The 17,703-nt window shown below is 34.6% G+C and overlaps 1 protein-coding gene across 3 annotated transcripts in view; it reads left to right on the top strand.

The window, feature by feature from the left end:
- The window catches only part of KHDRBS2 (KH RNA binding domain containing, signal transduction associated 2), a 573,339-nt gene that overhangs the window by 153,810 nt on the left and 401,826 nt on the right, over positions 1–17,703 (top strand). The gene's annotated exons all lie outside the window — the stretch shown is intronic.

The raw sequence follows: 17,703 nt of genomic DNA, 5'->3' as shown, positions 1-17,703 counted from the left end.
ATCTCTACATAAAAATGACTTGCCATTATTCTTTGAAAGAGGTTAGACCAGAACAAAGCAATATTTTTATTATATTTTTCTATATTTAATATTAAACCTAAAGGTACATTTCTAAAACCATTTTTCCAAATTAACATCTTGTAATTCATATTGTCTCAATGAAAAAATATATTTTCAGCACATGAAAAGTTAATTCTCATCTGTCACCAGCAATTCAAACCTGGACGGTAACACTGTTTGCTCTTTTTTTCTTAATTTTAGATTTTGCTTGCCACGAGCTTATATAGCAGTCAGTATATCCCATGTAGCTTTTGTTCAGACAGAGCCTGAACAGTGTGACATGATGTGTGCATAAAGAATATAAGCTCTTGGGACGCCTGGATGGCTCAGTCAGTTTAGAGTCTGCCTTTGGCTCAGGTCATGATCCCAGGGTCCTGGCATCGAGTCCTGCATCAGGCTCCCTGCTCAGTGAGGAGCCTGCTTCTCCCTCTGCCTCTGCTGCTCCCCCTGCTTCTTTCCCTCTTTCTCTCATTCTCTCTCTCTCTCTCCTTCTCTCTGACAAATAAAAAAAAAATCTAAAAAAAAAGAACATAAGCTCTTAATTCATTGATTTTTCTAGATTTTAGTATGTAATATACCACACCTGTATTGTTACAATTCCCTTAGATTAAATCCCATTAAATGAGATATTTGAGGCAATACATCTCCTGGACAGCTCCGTTGGCTTTAATCAAATAACGTCAACACATTTTGGATGCCATCTATTAAAAATAAATGGTACTTGAAATGATAGCTAACCACATAGATAAGGATGGGTGAGTGGATGAATGGATGAATGGATGGGTATAGAGATAGCCATCACAATTTTGGTGCATGTTTTATTTTTTCTGTGAAATATTTCCACTTATATGAAAATTCCAGGGAAGATATCTGGCTGAAAATGATTTTGATACACTGGCTGCCCTGTTATTCTAAAAATGTTTGTATTGCACCACTTTGCAGAAGGCATGGTTTCTGTTGAACTTTTTGGTGGATAGTGATTCTTGTTTGTCACCACACAGTAGTTTATATAAGTGTGATAAAAATACACAGGAAGCTTACACAGTAAGTTAGCATCTTTATTAGGTCTTGCTACCACTCTTCATTATATAACTCTTTTCATTTTTGGAACGGATTATTGTATAAGATATGGGGTTGATTTTATTACCTTTTTCTATTTAAGTTCCAGTCTTCTGTTTCACTCTCCTCATGAGAACTCAGTGAACAGATTTGCTGGTATATGAATCCCAGTGGAGATGCCCTATTTATTCAGTGTTGCCTGAATCTTATGTGCCCAAAAGATTTCTTCTGGTTCTGTTGCACCACTGTGATATTTTAATATTCTCAGGGTAGAGAGATAGATGACTTGAGCCTTACGAGTGTGCAAACATACAGTAATCCTTTGCCCTATCAAAGTTGCTTTAATATGTCTCTCCCATTAACTGGAGAAGTTGGTCAGATTGGGGTTCATAGAATTCTTTTTCCCAATTTTGTTAAGAAACATTGCAAGTGTAAATGCCATATACAGGAGTGCTGGTTCAGTTTAACTATAGACTTTCACATTTGTAATCATGATACAATATGTGAAGTGAGATTTAAAGTGAATAATAGGTGTTTCCAATTTTTTTTATTGAGGTACCTTTATTACTCCCCAGGTTTAAACTATATTCTTAATTATTCACAATTATACAATTATTTCTAATAAATCAGTGCTTCACAAAGAATCCTGGGCCAGCAGTATCAGCTTCACTTGGAAACTTACTAGAACTACAAATTCCCTGTACCAGCTCAGACCTCCTGAGTCAGAAACTCTGTAGTTGGCGTTCAGCAATCTATTTTTTAACACTCTGTCCAGTTGAATCAGATGCAGCTACAGTTTGAGAACTACTGTAATAAATCACATAACTTAACAAAGGAAAAATAAGTATGATAGCTGAAGCATATACATTTCTTAAACATACTGTCCAATTTCACAAAATACTTGCAGGACTTCACCATCAAATGATTTTATATAAGGTATGCTATGACAGACACAACACATGGAATGGGCGTTCAGAAATATTTGTTGACTGAATAAATGAATTCTGTGCAGACCTAGTTCATTTAGGCTCTATAATAGTATACCAATTTCAGAATTTGAAAAAATGACCCAATATGCAGCATATTTAAATGCCATTATTTGTATTTCAGGGAAGTCTTAATACATCACACATTTTCTTCCTAAAATGATAACATAGATCTAGCTATGAATGTGTGGATACTTTAATGTTCACAAGAATCATAAAATATCTGTAAAGTATATTGGATGAAAATACAGTAGAATTAAATTGCAGCAACTGATCGGGTATTGAACTTTGTTAATCACAAGTTGTAAGCATTTGCTGTGGTTCTTTAGCTATCACAGAAGAATAAAATAGTTACTTCATATATTTAATGGAGTTATTACAAAGATCCACTATACTTAGAAGCAAGTTCTAAATTTTAACACACAAGCATATTAGCTGAGTGGCTGTCAAAATGGACTTAACATATTTTTGTTATTTTTTAATAGTTTTATTGAGTTAAAATTGACATACATGCAATAAACTGTGCATGTATAACATATACAAGTTTTTACATATATGTGCACCAGTGAAACTATCATTAAAATCAAGATAACGACCTTGATGCCTCCAATTTTCCTGTCCAAAAGATTCCATCGTAGTCCCTCACTCTTACCCTTACTACTTCCCTTCATTCCTAGGGAACTACTGTTCCGCTTTCAGTTACTGTAGATTAGTTTGCATACCCTTGAAATTTCTATAAATGGAATCTTACAGTATGTGGGATTTCTTTTTGAGGGGAAGGGCTTCTTTATGGCTTCTTGCATCCTGAATAATTAAAAGATTTGAATGGCAGGATTATGTGTTAAGTGTGTGTTGGCATTTTAAGAACCTGTCAAATTGGGGGCGACTGGGTAGCTCAGTCGTTAAGCGTCTGCCTTTGGCTCAGGTCATGATCCCAGGGTCCTGGGGTCAAGCCCTGCATTCGGCCTCCCTGCTCAGCAGGAAGCCTGCTTCTCTCCCTCTCCCACTCCCCCTGCTTGTGTTCCCTCTCTCGCTGTGTCTCTCTGTCAAATAAGTGAATAAAATCTTTAAAAAAAATAAATAAAAGATCCTGTCAAATTGTTTTTCAAATTGGTTGTATCATTTTATGTTTCCATAAAATCATCACCATCTTCCACATCATCACCAACATGTGATGTTGTCAGTCTTTTTAAGTTCAGTCATTCTACTCAGTAGGTAATAGTGTCACAGTGTGGTCTAATTTGAAATTCCTTAATGCCTAATGATATAGAACATCTTTTCATATGCTTATTTGCCATCTGTACATCTTTTCAATGACTGTCCAGTTTTTTTTGCCTGTTTTTTAAATTGAATTGCTTTTATATTATTGAATTTTGAATTTTCTTTATGTATTCTGGATTCTTGTATCCAGAATAAATACATATTTTGAACACATTTTGTCCCAGTCTGACACCTTTCTTTTTATTCTCTTACACTAGTGTCTTCTGAAGAACAGAATTTTAATTTTGATGAAGTCCAGTTTATCAGTATATCAGTATATCACCATTTCCTTTTATGAAACTTGTTTTTGGTTTCATATCTAAAAAATCTTTTCCTAACCCAAGGTCACAAAGTTTTCTCATATCTTTTCATCTATAAGTTTTAAAGTTTTGGGTTTTACATTAAATATATGATCCATTTTTGGGGCGCCTGGGTGGCTCAGTTGGTTAAGCGATTGTCTTCATCCTGGAGTCCCGGGATCGAGTCCCACATCAGGCTTCCTGCTTAGCAGGGAGTCTGCTTCTCCCTCTGACCCTCTCCCCTCTCACGCTCTCTCTCTATCTCATTCTGTCTCTCAAATAAATAAATAAAATCTTTAAAAAAATACATGATCCATTTTTAGTTAATTTCTATATGCAATGTAAAATTTAGATAGAAATTATTTTCTTTTTTTCTCCCCTCACCTCCTCCTCCTCTTCTACTTGCCCTCCTTCTCCATTTCTTTTTTTTTGTCATATAGATACCAAATGTTTCCAGTACCATTTGTCAAAAAGACTATCCTTGCTCCACTAAGTTGACTTTAAACCCTTTGTTGCAAAATCATTTGTCCATATATGTGTAGATTTATTCCTGGACTCCTTTTTGTTCTATTGATTTATTTGTCTCTCTTTATAATAAGACCCAAATGAGTAGTCTTACTCCTTCAACTTTGTTCTTCTTTTTCAAAGTTGTTTTGGATATTCTAGTAGTTTTGAATTTCTATATGAATTTAGAATCCAGTTGTTAATTTCTATTTAAAAAAAGCCTGCTGGGATTTTGATTGAGATTGCATTGAATCAGTAAATGAATGTAGATGATGTAGATTTGGGGAAAATTGACATCTTAAAAATACTGAGTTTTCTGATTCTTGAACACAGTATATCTTTTCATTTACCTAAACCCTCTTTAATTTCCTTAGCAATATTTTGTAGTTCTCTACATATTTTGTCAAATTAACATCTAAGTACTTCGTATTTTTGGATATTTTAAGTGGTATTTTAAATGTCAATTTTATATTATCCATCGGCACTATACAAATACAATTTCTTTTGTATGTTGATCTGAATATCCTATAACCTTGCTGATCTCCCCTATTAGTAGCTATTTTGTAGATTGCTTTGGATTTTCTACATAATTGGTCACATCATCTGTAAATAGAGTTTTACTTCTGCTTTCACATATGGATGCCTATGTTTTCTTTTTCTTTCCTGATCTCATTGGCTGAACCTCTAGTGCAAGATTGGGTAGAAGTGATGAAACTAAACAACCTGTACAATATCTTTTCCTCCATTATGTATAGTATTAGCTGTAGGATTTTGGAAGATACCCTTTATACAACTGAGGAATTTTCCTCCTCTTCCAAATTTGGTGTGATCATTTTTTAATAGGAATGGATGTTGGATTTTCTCAAATATTTTTTTCATTATCTGGAGATGATTGGAATGATTACATTTCTCTTTTTCAGATTATTAATGTGATGAATTAATTTTCAAATGTTTAAGATAACATTGCATTTTTGGAGAACAGCCCTTGGTAATCCTTTTTATATATCATTCATTTCTATTAACTTAAAATATTATTTAAATTTTTTGAATTTATATTCATGAGGGATATTGATCTGTAGTTTCCTTATATATATATATTTTTTTTATTTATGGTGTTGGGGTAATGCTGGCCTGATTGAATAGGTTTGGAATTATTTGCCCCTCTACAATTTTTTGGAAGAGTTTGTATATAATTAGTACTCTGTCTCCCATAAATGTTTGATAGAATTCATCAGTGAAGCATCTTGACTTGGATTTTATCTTTATTTGTAGAAAAATTTTAACTAAAAAATTAATTTTTAAAATTGATATAGGGCTATACAATTTATCACTTTTTTTGATGAGATTGTAATGTGTTTTCAAATAATTTGTCCATTTCTTCTATATGTCAAATTTATAGGCATAGCATTATTTATATTTCTTTTTCCTTATTATCTCTAGATTTTGTAATAATGTCACTTCTTTTATTCCTGCCATTTATATTTTGTATTTTTTCACAACCAGTATGTCTGCATATTTGCTATTTTTATTCATCTTCAGCATGAACTGCCTATTTGTTTCATTGATTTTTCTTTATTATTATGATTTTTTGCTTTCTATTTCATTTATTTTCACTTGAGTTTTTTTCCTTCTGCTTACTTTGGATTTAATTTGTTATTCTTTTTCAAATTACTTAAGTTTGAACCTGGGGTTATAGATTTGAGATCTTATTCTCTTAATATAGAAACATATTGACATCAGTTTCCCTTAAGGAGTGTTTTGGTGAGACTGCAGATATTGATTTGTCATTCAGTTTGTAGCACTTTCTTATTTCTCTTTGGATTATATTTGACCCCTATGCTATTAAGAAGTGAATTATTTACTTTCTAAATATTTGGAGATAATTAAGTGTCTTTCTATTACTAATATACAGTTTAATTCCATTGTGGTTACAGAACATAGTTTGAATGACTTGAATCATTTTAAATTAAACAGATTTGAAAAAGTGGTCAGAGTGTGCTCTATTTTGGCAAATATTTTGTGTACACTTGGAAAGAATGTGTATGGGCTATTGTTGGATAAAGTGTTCTGAAGACTTTAATTACCTCAAAGTGGTTGGTAGTCTTGTTGAAGCCTTCTCTTACCTCACTGGATATTTTAAATGGTATTTGCCTTTTTAATATTTTTGTTTAAGCAATAAATTTATCTCTAAAAGTGATTTTAAAAATGAATATCTTATATATTTTCTTATATGCTTACTATTTCCAGTGTTCATTCTTTACATAGATTCATATTTCCCCGTGGTATCATTTTTCTTTTGCCTGAAGAGCATCTTACACCTTTCTGGTAATAAAGATCTACTGTTGATGAATACTTTTAGTATGTCTGAAATCACTTTATTCCACCTACATTTTTAAGAGAGATTTTACCTTGTATAGGATTCTAGATTGTTCTTGTTTTTTTCAATACTTTCAAAGTCTTGCTTCACTTTCTTCTCACTTGAATTATTTCTGATGAGAAATGTGCTGTATCCCTATTGTTTGTTCCAACATGTCTTTATTCTTTGACTACTCTTCAAATTTTCTCTTCATCACTGGTTTGAGCAATTCAGTTATGTTGTGCTTTGGTGTATTGTTCATGCTTCTGGTGTTTGGTAAGAGATAACCTTGGTATATTTGGAGTTTATGGTTTTAACAGATTTGGAAAAAAAATCTTCAAATTTTTTTGTCCACTGTACTTCAGTTACATGAATATTTGGGCTCTTGAAGTTGTCCCAGGGTTTGCTGATACTCTTTTAATCTATTTTAAATTTTTTTCTTCTTGTGTTTCATTTTAGATAGTTTCTATCTATATATATTTAAGCTATGTCTTCAAGTTCACTAATTTCTTGCTCGGCAATGACTAAATCTCACTTATCCTATCCAGTCTATTTTTTATCCAAGGTATTTTAACTTTCGTCTCTTGACTTATCTGGGTCTTCTAAAAATCTATATCTCTGACTATATGGAATACAGTATGATAACTGTTTTCATGTCCTTGTCTGTTGACTCTATCATCTGTATTAGTTTTGGGCCCATTTCATTTGATTGATAATTCTCTAAATAATGGATCATGCTTAATTGCTTCTTTTCATGTTTGGCAATTTTTGGTTGGATGCAGAATTACAAATTTAGCATTGTTGGGTGTTGGATACTTTTGCATCCTTATGAATATTGCTATGATTATGAGGTGGGTTTTTTTTTCCCTCAGAACTGCAATTGAGCTATTTGGAGATAGTTTGATTCTTTCCAGTCTTGCTTTAATGGAATGCTAGACAATCTTGGAGCAGTATTCAGTCTAGAGCTAATTATTCTCCACTAATAAGACACAGTCTTCCATATAGTATTGATACTATATCCAGTATAGTATCCTTTCAGGTGACTGTTTTCTTGGCCTCAGATAATTTCCTCACATTCATCTACTAATCAGTGTTATGCTGAATACTTTAGGGGAACCCTCAATATCACAGGTATTCTCATGCGAACTCCAGCTGCCTTGGTCTCTCTGGACTCTCAGGCTTGCCTCTTAAATTCAGGGAATGCAATGCATCTGCCAAGGATTTCCCTCCCTATCTCACTCCCTAGAAACTCTCAAGCAGTAAACTGGGGTAGACTTAGGCTTCACCTCATTTCTTTTCTATTTCTCTGGGAGCTTTCCTTCATTACTTGATAAGCAGTATGTACCTGATAAGCACTATCTTGAAAAGTGTTCCCTTTGCCCCATTCATATATATATTTTTTCTGATTTATCTTTGGTAAATCCGATCCTGATTTCTCTATCTTACCAGGAACTTGCAAAGCTACCTATCTTCTGATTTTTCACTGGGGTTTTTCCTCTATTATTTAATTTTTTTCAGTATGTAAGAAAACCTGTATTTGAGGCACTAAAAATTTTATATCATTTTCATGTTTTATTTGCATAACTATATTTGGTATACCTTATGCTACATACAGCTCAGTATTTGCTCAATGTCATATCTCAATGTACACTCAATGGCATATCTCAAAATTGCATTTGTTTCAACTGTAGGCAGGAAAAAGTTTTATTTTTACTTGTAGAAAAATATAAAATATTATTGCTAGTCTATCTCTGTGCACAATCTCATTAAATTATACTGGAAAAAGTTATGGGGCTCCTGGGTGACTCAGTCAGCTAAGCATCCGACTCTTGGTTTTGGCCCAGGTCATCATCTCAGGGTCATGAGACCAAGCCCTATGTCTGGCTCTGTGCTCATCGCCGAGTCTGCTTGAGATTCTTTCCCTCTGCCCCTCTGTGCCCCTACTCATGCACTCTCTCTCAAATAAAGAAATAAATAAATAAGAATTATACTGGAAAAGTTTAAAAGTATTGACTGAATAATTTTAGTGCAAATGAGCAAGTATTTTTTTGCACTTGTGTTATCCCTGCTTTTATGTTTGGTTGTTATTCTGTTAACTAACATCCTTAGATTATTTGTTTCAACTATTATTCTAGTGGTTGCTGATTATTTGGAAAAAAATTTGAATCAAACAATTTACATTTATTTTTAAATTATCTATTTTTAATGACATAATTTCTAAAAATAAAAATTAAATAGGAAGATATATATTAGCCACTCTGTTATAAATATTTAAATATTGCAGTCAGTTTTTGAAAATCCCTCAAATTATGTTCAAAGATTGTGGATTTCTTAATTAGTAAGGTTAAAGGATTCTGCATTTTAGGACCTATTAAATAATTACTGTAGAATATAGTGTTTTACTATTATCTTATAACTATAAAAATAAACATAAGCAAAAAGTTTGATTTAGTTATTCTAATTAAAGAATGTTGCTGAGTACCTGAAACAATGCTATAACTAGTGCATTTGCTTACATTTCAAGTCTTACAGAGTCAGGGAAAAAGTTCCATTAATATGTGTAAACTTCTTACTAGAGTTATAATGCTTGTGTTTGCCTCTTGAAGAGTGTAAGATCATATTATGTTAATATGATTGTGTCTTTGAGTTTCTGAAGATGTATGAAAAATAATAATACAGAAAAGAAAAAAAAAAAAGAAAAGCCATGTGGCCTTGCATTGAATTTCAGGTCCATAATGGTGAACTTTCATATATCAAAATGAACATCCCCTTAGTATGTCCAAAACTGAATTCCTGATCATCTACCCACCCCACAAATTTCCTTTACTTTTAATTCTTCCATTTGCTCAGACCAAAACAATTTTGATTACTCTTTCTCCCAGATCTCATATTCATCAGTCAAGAAGTCTACAAACTCCAACTTTAGTGTATATCAAGAATCTAACCATCTCACTATGGTAGCCTTGTCTGGGCCTCTGAATCTCTTGCCAGGATCATTGCAGTGGCCTCCTAACTCATCTCCTTGCTTCTTGCTTTGTATGCCTACATCTATTCACAACAAAGCAGTCCAAGTGATCTTTTAAAGTGGACGGTTACTTTCCTCTCCTCAAAACCTGTGGAGGTCCCTGTCTCACTCCATAAAAGCCCAAGACCCTGCAGTTGCCTGGAAAGTCTGTTTCACCCTCACTCCCCTCCTGAATCCATTGCATCAAAAATGTGCTTGTTGACTTTTTTGGTATAACCTGAGATTGGCTGTTGCATCTAGGTAGAATGATACCTTTTAGAACAGGGTTATCTTCAGTAAAATTTGAATTTTTTGATTGTTGAAACCTAGGTTTTCATAACTTGCATGTTTTATTTCCCCCACATTATAAATAAAAAATGAACTACCTGATCAACTCCCTGAAGCTTTTAAGCTCAAGGCCACATTATGAATGAGCTTTACTTCCCTTCTTCCTGTAAAAATGATTTTAAAATTCATGCTCTTTCAGGCACTAGAGATAGATTTTCCGCCTGTGCACCTATTAGAGGACTGCTTGGATTGGTAAATTTTCATCCTCATGAATTTGTTAGTCTTTGTAAAAATCTACAACTGTGACACAAGAGCCTTCGTCTGTTTCTTTAGTCTAAAGATACTTATTTTGTGCCTCTTATACGACAGGCACTGAACTCGAGGCTGGCTGAGCAAAATAAACAAAAGTCCTGCCACCAGATGTTTTACATTCCTATTTACATTCCTACATTACAGTAGTTAAATAGTTATAGAAATATTTAATTATGGTAGTTTTGATGGCTTTTTTCACAGGGACCTAGTCTCATCTAGAAAGTCAGATATAACTTCCCTGAGGAAGTGAGATCTGAACTGACATCTGAATATTCAAAGGATATAAATTTGCAAAGTCTAAGAAGGTTGAGGTAGACAGATAGTTTCAACAGGGGAGATCCTGAAACAGGAAGATGGATAGGAACTGGATAAAGGCTGGTGTGTCTCAAGAGCAAAGAGCAATGAAGGGTGTGGTGCAAGAAGAGGTTGGAAACAGATAAAAGATGGAGATTCTATACCTAATAGATTGTATCAAGGATTGACGTCTTCATCCTAATCACACTCTTGAAGATTTTTAGTATGGGAGTAATATTTATTATTTAAAAAGTGGTCACACTGAAAGCCACGTGTATTGCAGATTTAAAAGGGTAAAGAATGAATGTGATAAAACTTGTTAGGAGAACAATCCAGTGTGCCAGGCAAGAAATGGTGGTTCTTGGGTTAGGGTGATGACAGTAAGTGAAAGGAGGCTAGAAGTATTCAAGAGATAAAAGCAGCAGGATTGAATAGTGCTGCAAAAAAGAGCACTGTATCAATGAAGACTTGTAGGTTTGGACTTTCACAACTGCATAGAGTGTGGAGTGTAAGACCTTTTACTACATTAGGGAATGTTGGAAAAGAATCATGTTTGCCTGATTGTGAGTTCTGACTTAGGGATGTTGATCTTAGGTATTGAAGATGAAACTTGGAGATGGCCATTGACAAATGGAAATTCATTTGTGGAGTTTAGAATAGATGCCTCAAAGATGTGAATGTGAAATCATCAGCACATAGACAGTTATTACAATCATGGGCATAGATGAAATAACCTACCATTGAGTGATAAAAGAGAGTGTCCATACTGTAGTGTATCCTATTTTAAATATAAAGACTCTCTAAACTGCCCTTCTTTCAATTTAGGGGCTTATTGTAATAATTTATATTCCATTTTAAGAGTGAACTTTTTCTCCAGTTGCTTGTAAATCTGACCTTTCAAGATAATATCCTTTGTGGGGAACAGGCAGTCACTGGGCACGTTTGTTCTGTTATTGATCAGTGTCATTCTCATGATAACCCTAAGGAGAAAATCTTTTAAGAAAAACATATACTTGTTCGTGATATTCACTGGCTTTTCCTAGGCTTTTCAGATATGAACAGGAATTAGTGTTGGACTAAGATGTGTAAACTTGATATAAATCCCTGCTTTTTTAGAATCTTAAATAATTCTCTTTAAGTGTCATGGTCTGTATGAACAATTTGATATTGTTTTGTTTTGGTGTGGGGAAGGAGTGGTACACATAAAATTATAATTTTCAGAGTGGCAAAACAAAAGTGTGTTTTAGCATAAAAGAAGTGTGTTTTAGCATATCTTCTTTTGAATTTGAACCTTAATGAGTTGACTTTAGTTTCTGATCTGAATGAGTACCCTATATCCTTCCCCCATTACCCACATTCACTATAGATAGCAGATACATATGTGTTTTTTTGTATTCATATTACACCTTTGTTATTTTATTGATATAAATTTAATAGGTACCTTGAGAGACAACTGTGCAATTGGTCCAGTTCTCTTCTGGCAGAAAGAGTCCTGGAAATATAGTTTTTCCTTTTCTGTCTCCTTTTCGTCCATAGTGATAGCTGTTGGACCTTGGAGAAAACCAGAGCTCTATGGCCTAGAATTTAAGACTATCAGTCACTCTGTGTTGAAATGGATTTAGAATCTTTGCAATATGCTTGAATAATTCCTTTCTCCATCTATTTCTATACAGAAGTATCTGGTCATCTCTGCAGACTTGTGTCCTTATTAGGGTATTTGTTTTCTTTCTTTAATAGGAGAATGTCAGTCTTATGCTCAGCCATTAACCCTGTTTAAAAAATGTCAATCTTACCTTGATCAGCAACCTAGACTAACTGAATTCTAGGCATTTGTCAGATATAACCTCAAACTTACTGATATTTAATACCTATCAAAAGCTTGGTTGGGGGAAATGGCACCTACAGAGGATTTCCTAAAGCTTATTCATTCATGTAGAAACTCTGAATTTTACCCTGGGATTTGGTAAAGCCACCTGAGACTTGTGTTTTGCATGTGATTCTTTCTCTTGACTTTATCCTACTTTATCTAAGGTCAGAGCAGTTTCTCCACTTCCTTATTCTTTATTCTATTTTATAATATATATTGTTGAAAGTTGCCTTATGGTTTTTTTTAATATTTTGTGCCTAATTTACTGAATAAAAGATGGAGGACCTTAATTTGTCAGTTGTTCATAGCTGAATATGAAATGCAAATATTTAAACATCTACTTATGCAAAGATAAATGCTATAAAATGGCTTACCTTTCCATTGATTTCTCAATGTTAAATAAGCCAGTAGTATGAAACTCTCCAAATCTTGCCATCAGCCCTTTCAAAATTAACCTGTCTGGTAGTCCATAGTGGTTTTATCTAAATCAACATCTGAATGAAAACTAGAGGCTAGACAGTAGATATTCCTTATTTTATACTTATCTAACATTCACATGCCTTACAAATTAACTGCTAATTGATCCTAAAAGTATAATTCCTTTTTCTGCAACAGAAATTAAATGTTTGCCTTGTCCTTTCATTGTTCCAATGCATTTTTCACTTTTACCTATAGAATCAGAAAAGAATGATTAAGATAAAGGTCATTTATAAATTCATCTCTATTCCAGAGAAAGAAGGTTTTAGGAAAACATCTAACAGGAGAGGCAGAAACACAATGAAATATTATGTCCCCTTGGATCAGGTAGGTAATTTTTTTAAATTAATAAACTTTATTTTTTAGAGTCACAGCAAAATTGAACAGAAAGTGGAGAGTTCCTGTATACTCCCATTAGAAAGGTGATTTCGATTAGTATGAAATATCTGTTTTTCCCAGAGGCCAGAGGGGAAATAAAATAACATACATTAATTCTTAACCATTCCAGCTTTAGAGGAAACTTTTTAAGACTTTAGTAAAGTTGCACTGTGTACTGTTTGACTCTGTGGTGCCAATACTTTCTGATGTCAGTGGGAGCTGAGAGACAACATTTGAAGCAGATCACCTATTTGGAGATGTTTATTTCCATAAAGTTATTACCTATTTCCAGGTTGTGTTTATCATTCTCAAGAATGTGATTTTATTGGCCTCTTTGTGATTATCGTAGCACAGTAAATGCCATATGGATGAGTTATGCAGTGAGATGTCAGGGGCCAAACTCCAAATCCACAGAGTCTGACTGTGGAGAAAGAATACGGAGTCTCGGGTTGCTGGGGACTATAAAGGACCATTGAAAACAGAATGGTAGAGCGGGGATAAAACCCTGGAGAACACATGAAGCAGGACTTTAGGAGATGCGTCATTGGATGTGATGTGGCCTAGCTGTCAAGTAGGGTGATTTTATACTGTCTTTGCAGTTTGCTCCCTATAACCCCCGCCCCCTCCCGCCCCATGCATCCACCTAGAGGCTCTTTGATCTATGGAGGTTTCAATTAATCCAGAAACTGGTTAATAATTATAATGGATAATTAATGTATGGTGAGCTTTGGTAAGCACTAACCTTGATGTCTTATATGTAATCCTCGCTTTATAGGTAGAGAAATGGCAGTATAGGAAAGTTCAGTAATTATTTTTCAAGGACTCAAGAAGCAGAGCGAGGATGGGGCCAGGTCATCTGGCTCTAGCATCTGTAATTTTTACCTCTGTGCACTACTTCCTGATGATCATGAGATGATGTGGAAATCTTGGTACTTTTTCTAGTGAAAAATTAGTATCTATTATTATTATTAATTGGGGATTCTGACAGCTCACTTGCAACCATGAATGGCAAACATATGGTCTATTAAGAAATTATAGAAAAACACAGTTTCCTGGAAAGAAAATATAAAATGTCAGCAACTTTCATTAGTGTGGAATGAGTAACTTATGTAGATTAATTTCATCTACTATTTGATGTTACTATTTTGATGTTTCATCTACTATTTGGTATTTCTATGAAATACCAATAGAATTATAGTTTCAGTAAGTCAGAGGGGGAGATGAACCAGGAGAGATGATGGACTCTGAAAAACAAACTGAGGTTTCTAGAGGGGAGGAGGGTAGGGGGATGGGTTAGCCTGGTGATGGGTATTGGGGGGGGGCACGTTCTGCATGGAGCACTGGGTGTTATGAACAAACAATGAATCATGGAACACTACACCAAAACAAATGATGTAATATATGGTGATTAACACAACAATAAAAAATTTTAAAAAAAGAATTATAGTTTCAAATTACTATTACTTTTATTTCCCTCATAAGTAGCACCAAGGTAATTAAATAAATACTGATATTTCATGCTAAAATTATTAGAAAATTATAGTTCTTTATGAATGTTACACAATCTAACTAAAAAAAACGTATAGCACCATGATTCAATTACATTATTAGCAGCTATGTGTATGATGTCGGTGACCCTTAGTACCAATTCCAGCTCTAAGGTGTTTTTTTTTTTTTTTTAAAGATTTTATTTATTTATTTATTTGAGAGAGAGAGAATGAGAGATAGAGAGCACGAGAGGGAAGAGGGTCAGAGGGAGAAGCAGACTCCCTGCTGAGCAGGGAGCCCGATGTGGAACTCGATCCCGGGACTCCAGGATCATGACCTGAGCTGAAGGCAGTCGCTTAACCAACTGAGCCACCCAGGCGCCCAGCAGCTCTAAGGTTTTATGAATATACTCATCAGGTCCCCACCCTGAGAGCATAACTTAAATGTACTGTTCAGTGAGATCAGGGTATGGCAATGCTGTCCTTTTAGAAAGGGTTCTGTGCTTTTAGTCATCCAAACAAGCACCTAGATGGTATTGCAGCTATGTTCCCCATGGCAATGCAGCAGCTGGGTTGCAATGAAGGATGTGACACGTTCTGCCATTCCCAATTACCATGCCCCCATACGCTGTGGGAATAGTATTATGCCTGTGGTAACTCTATTTCTCATAGGAGCACCTGCCATTCTAACCGTACCGAGTGGTATTTAAAGTACTTGTTGGTCAGTATTCTTTGTGACACTTGCTAAAATCACGTACCTAAATATACCTCAATCAGTGATGTTTCCACCTTCCTTTATGTGAGTTTGAAATAAAATTGATGTCAGGAACATAGAACTTTGAGTTCCTTGGAGAAATTTTCCATTTAAATTCAGGCTAGCATTTGTAGTGTGCATTTTCGTTTTAGTAACTTCTATTTCTTTTAAAGTCAGACTGTTGGATAATAAAAATGGCACCTCTGTTCTCCCTGGCACATAAACATATTCAGGTCTCTTTGGATCATCATGCATGACTGGTGCTCAGTAAATGTGAAACAGAACCTTTTCTATATCCACTGGGGGTTACTGGCAGATACAGCCCTACTCCATTATACAGTTTATGCACCAGAGGGAATTGGCTTTGCTTTGTCATTATCTGCCAATATACTGCACTTACAGTGCCCAGCCCAGCACAGAATTGTTGACTAGTACATATCCTTGATAATGATTGTTAATTTCTTTTGCTCTCTTTGGGGCCAACCACTCTTGGGGACTTGAAACTGTGAGAAGATCCTATGAAAAATTCTAAACTCTTTCAAGGGCTAATTTCTTGCATACAGTTAAGGAGTTATTCCTTTAAACAGTTCTTGTTGATACCGCCCATCCCCACTCAAGTCCCAAATTATTTTAAAAAGAACTTTCTTATTACACTTGTTGTATTCTTGTTTTTGTTGTTGTCTTTGCTCTACTGCCATTTCCTCATCTCTTATACCATTATCTACAAACCTAATGATCTGGTATCCGTTTACTGAGGCTTTCTCTATGCAGAGAAGATTCATTCTGCTCTCCAAAGCCCACCGTCATTCTAGGAGACATTTTCATCCGTGTGGATGTTGCCATCGGCATGAGGACTTCCCAGTTCCTTGACTATCACTATTGAGCACTCAATCCCAGAACTCCTGTCTGTGGCTTTGGTATGAGTTTTACCTAAACCTAGAACGACTCCACCCCATTTTTTTTATTTTTAACTTTTACATTCACATTGCATAAGCATAATCACTGCAAAGAATGAAATAAAACATAGACTCAGAAAACTATACAAAACAAATATGTACCTTAAAGAATTATTGTAAAAATGAAACCTTACACTACCAGTTAGCTTAAGGAATAGAATTTTGCTAGACTCTCTCCATGTACTCCATTCCAGTCAATACCATCTGCCTTTTATGGGGCACCTGGGGGACTCAGTCAGTTAAGCACCTGACTTTGGCTCAGGTCATGATCTCAGCTTTAGTACCCGAGCCCCTTATAGGGCTCCCTACTCAGTGGGGAGTCTGCTTCCCCCTCTCCTTCTACCCTTCCCTCCATCCTGTGCACTCTCTCTCTGTATAAAATAAATAAAGTCTTAAAAAAAAAAAGCACCCGCCTCTCACCAAAATTAACCACTATCATGATCTTCATAGTAATTTTGATTTAATTACAATAAGCAGTTTTTTGCAATTCTTTATAGTTTTATCACTCGAATGTTAATTCTTCAACCCTAAAACCTTACCCATTTTTTTTTCTTTTCTCTCCCTGACATTTTCTTACTATTTAATTGTTTAGAAGAACTATTTGATTTGTAGAGTTTCTCACAGCCTAATTTTATTCCTTGAATCCTTCTGGTATAGTCTAACATGTTTCTCTGACCCCTTTATTTTTACACATTGGAAGGCAGACTCAGAAACTTTATCAGACTTAGGTTTAAGCATTTTGGCAAGACGATACCTAGTGTATAGTCTTGTTTTTACAATGTCAGCAGTTGTTGATACCCAGTGCCTGAATCCATTAATTCATTGGGAGATGCAAACTGATAATTTGTGAAATCTTTCATTGCTTTTTATTTATTAGCTGGAAGAACATTATAAATAAATGCTGTACTTATCTACTATTTGGCAGAATAAATGCTCAATTCTTTTACTTTCCATACCTGTTTTCAAGATAATGAATTGACTCCCTATCATTTATCAAAGTTAGCAAATCCATTTTCTTTAAAGTGTGTTTATGAACTGGGATTAAAATATATTTGAGGAGTTTCAATGCATTATAATTTTCACCCGTTTTGGAGCTCAAATTATTCCATTTTAGGCCAGTGGGAGTTTTGTTCAGTTTCAAGTTGATTTCTGAGTTCTTTTGACATCACTTCAGTATAGTGGTCTTTGATAACTTTTTAAATATCTACTATGGCCACAATCCCAGTTATCTTGATTTTTCCAGCCCTAGTAGCTTTTTGTCCAATAAGCTCTGATTTATTGTAGTGGATGGTGGTATACAAGACTGCGGTCTTTGTGTTAGGAATACCTGTATGTTGGTCATTGTTTCTAGGTCTTTTCAGG

The sequence above is a fragment of the Callorhinus ursinus genome, unplaced genomic scaffold, assembly GCF_003265705.2.
Source record: "Callorhinus ursinus isolate GAN/ISIS: 27379988/994484 unplaced genomic scaffold, GSC_fseal_2.0 scaffold22, whole genome shotgun sequence".
Taxonomy (NCBI): Eukaryota; Metazoa; Chordata; class Mammalia; order Carnivora; family Otariidae; genus Callorhinus; species Callorhinus ursinus.
The sequence above is the reverse complement of the archived record's forward strand: the minus strand, read 5'-3'. Positions and strand labels throughout refer to the sequence as shown.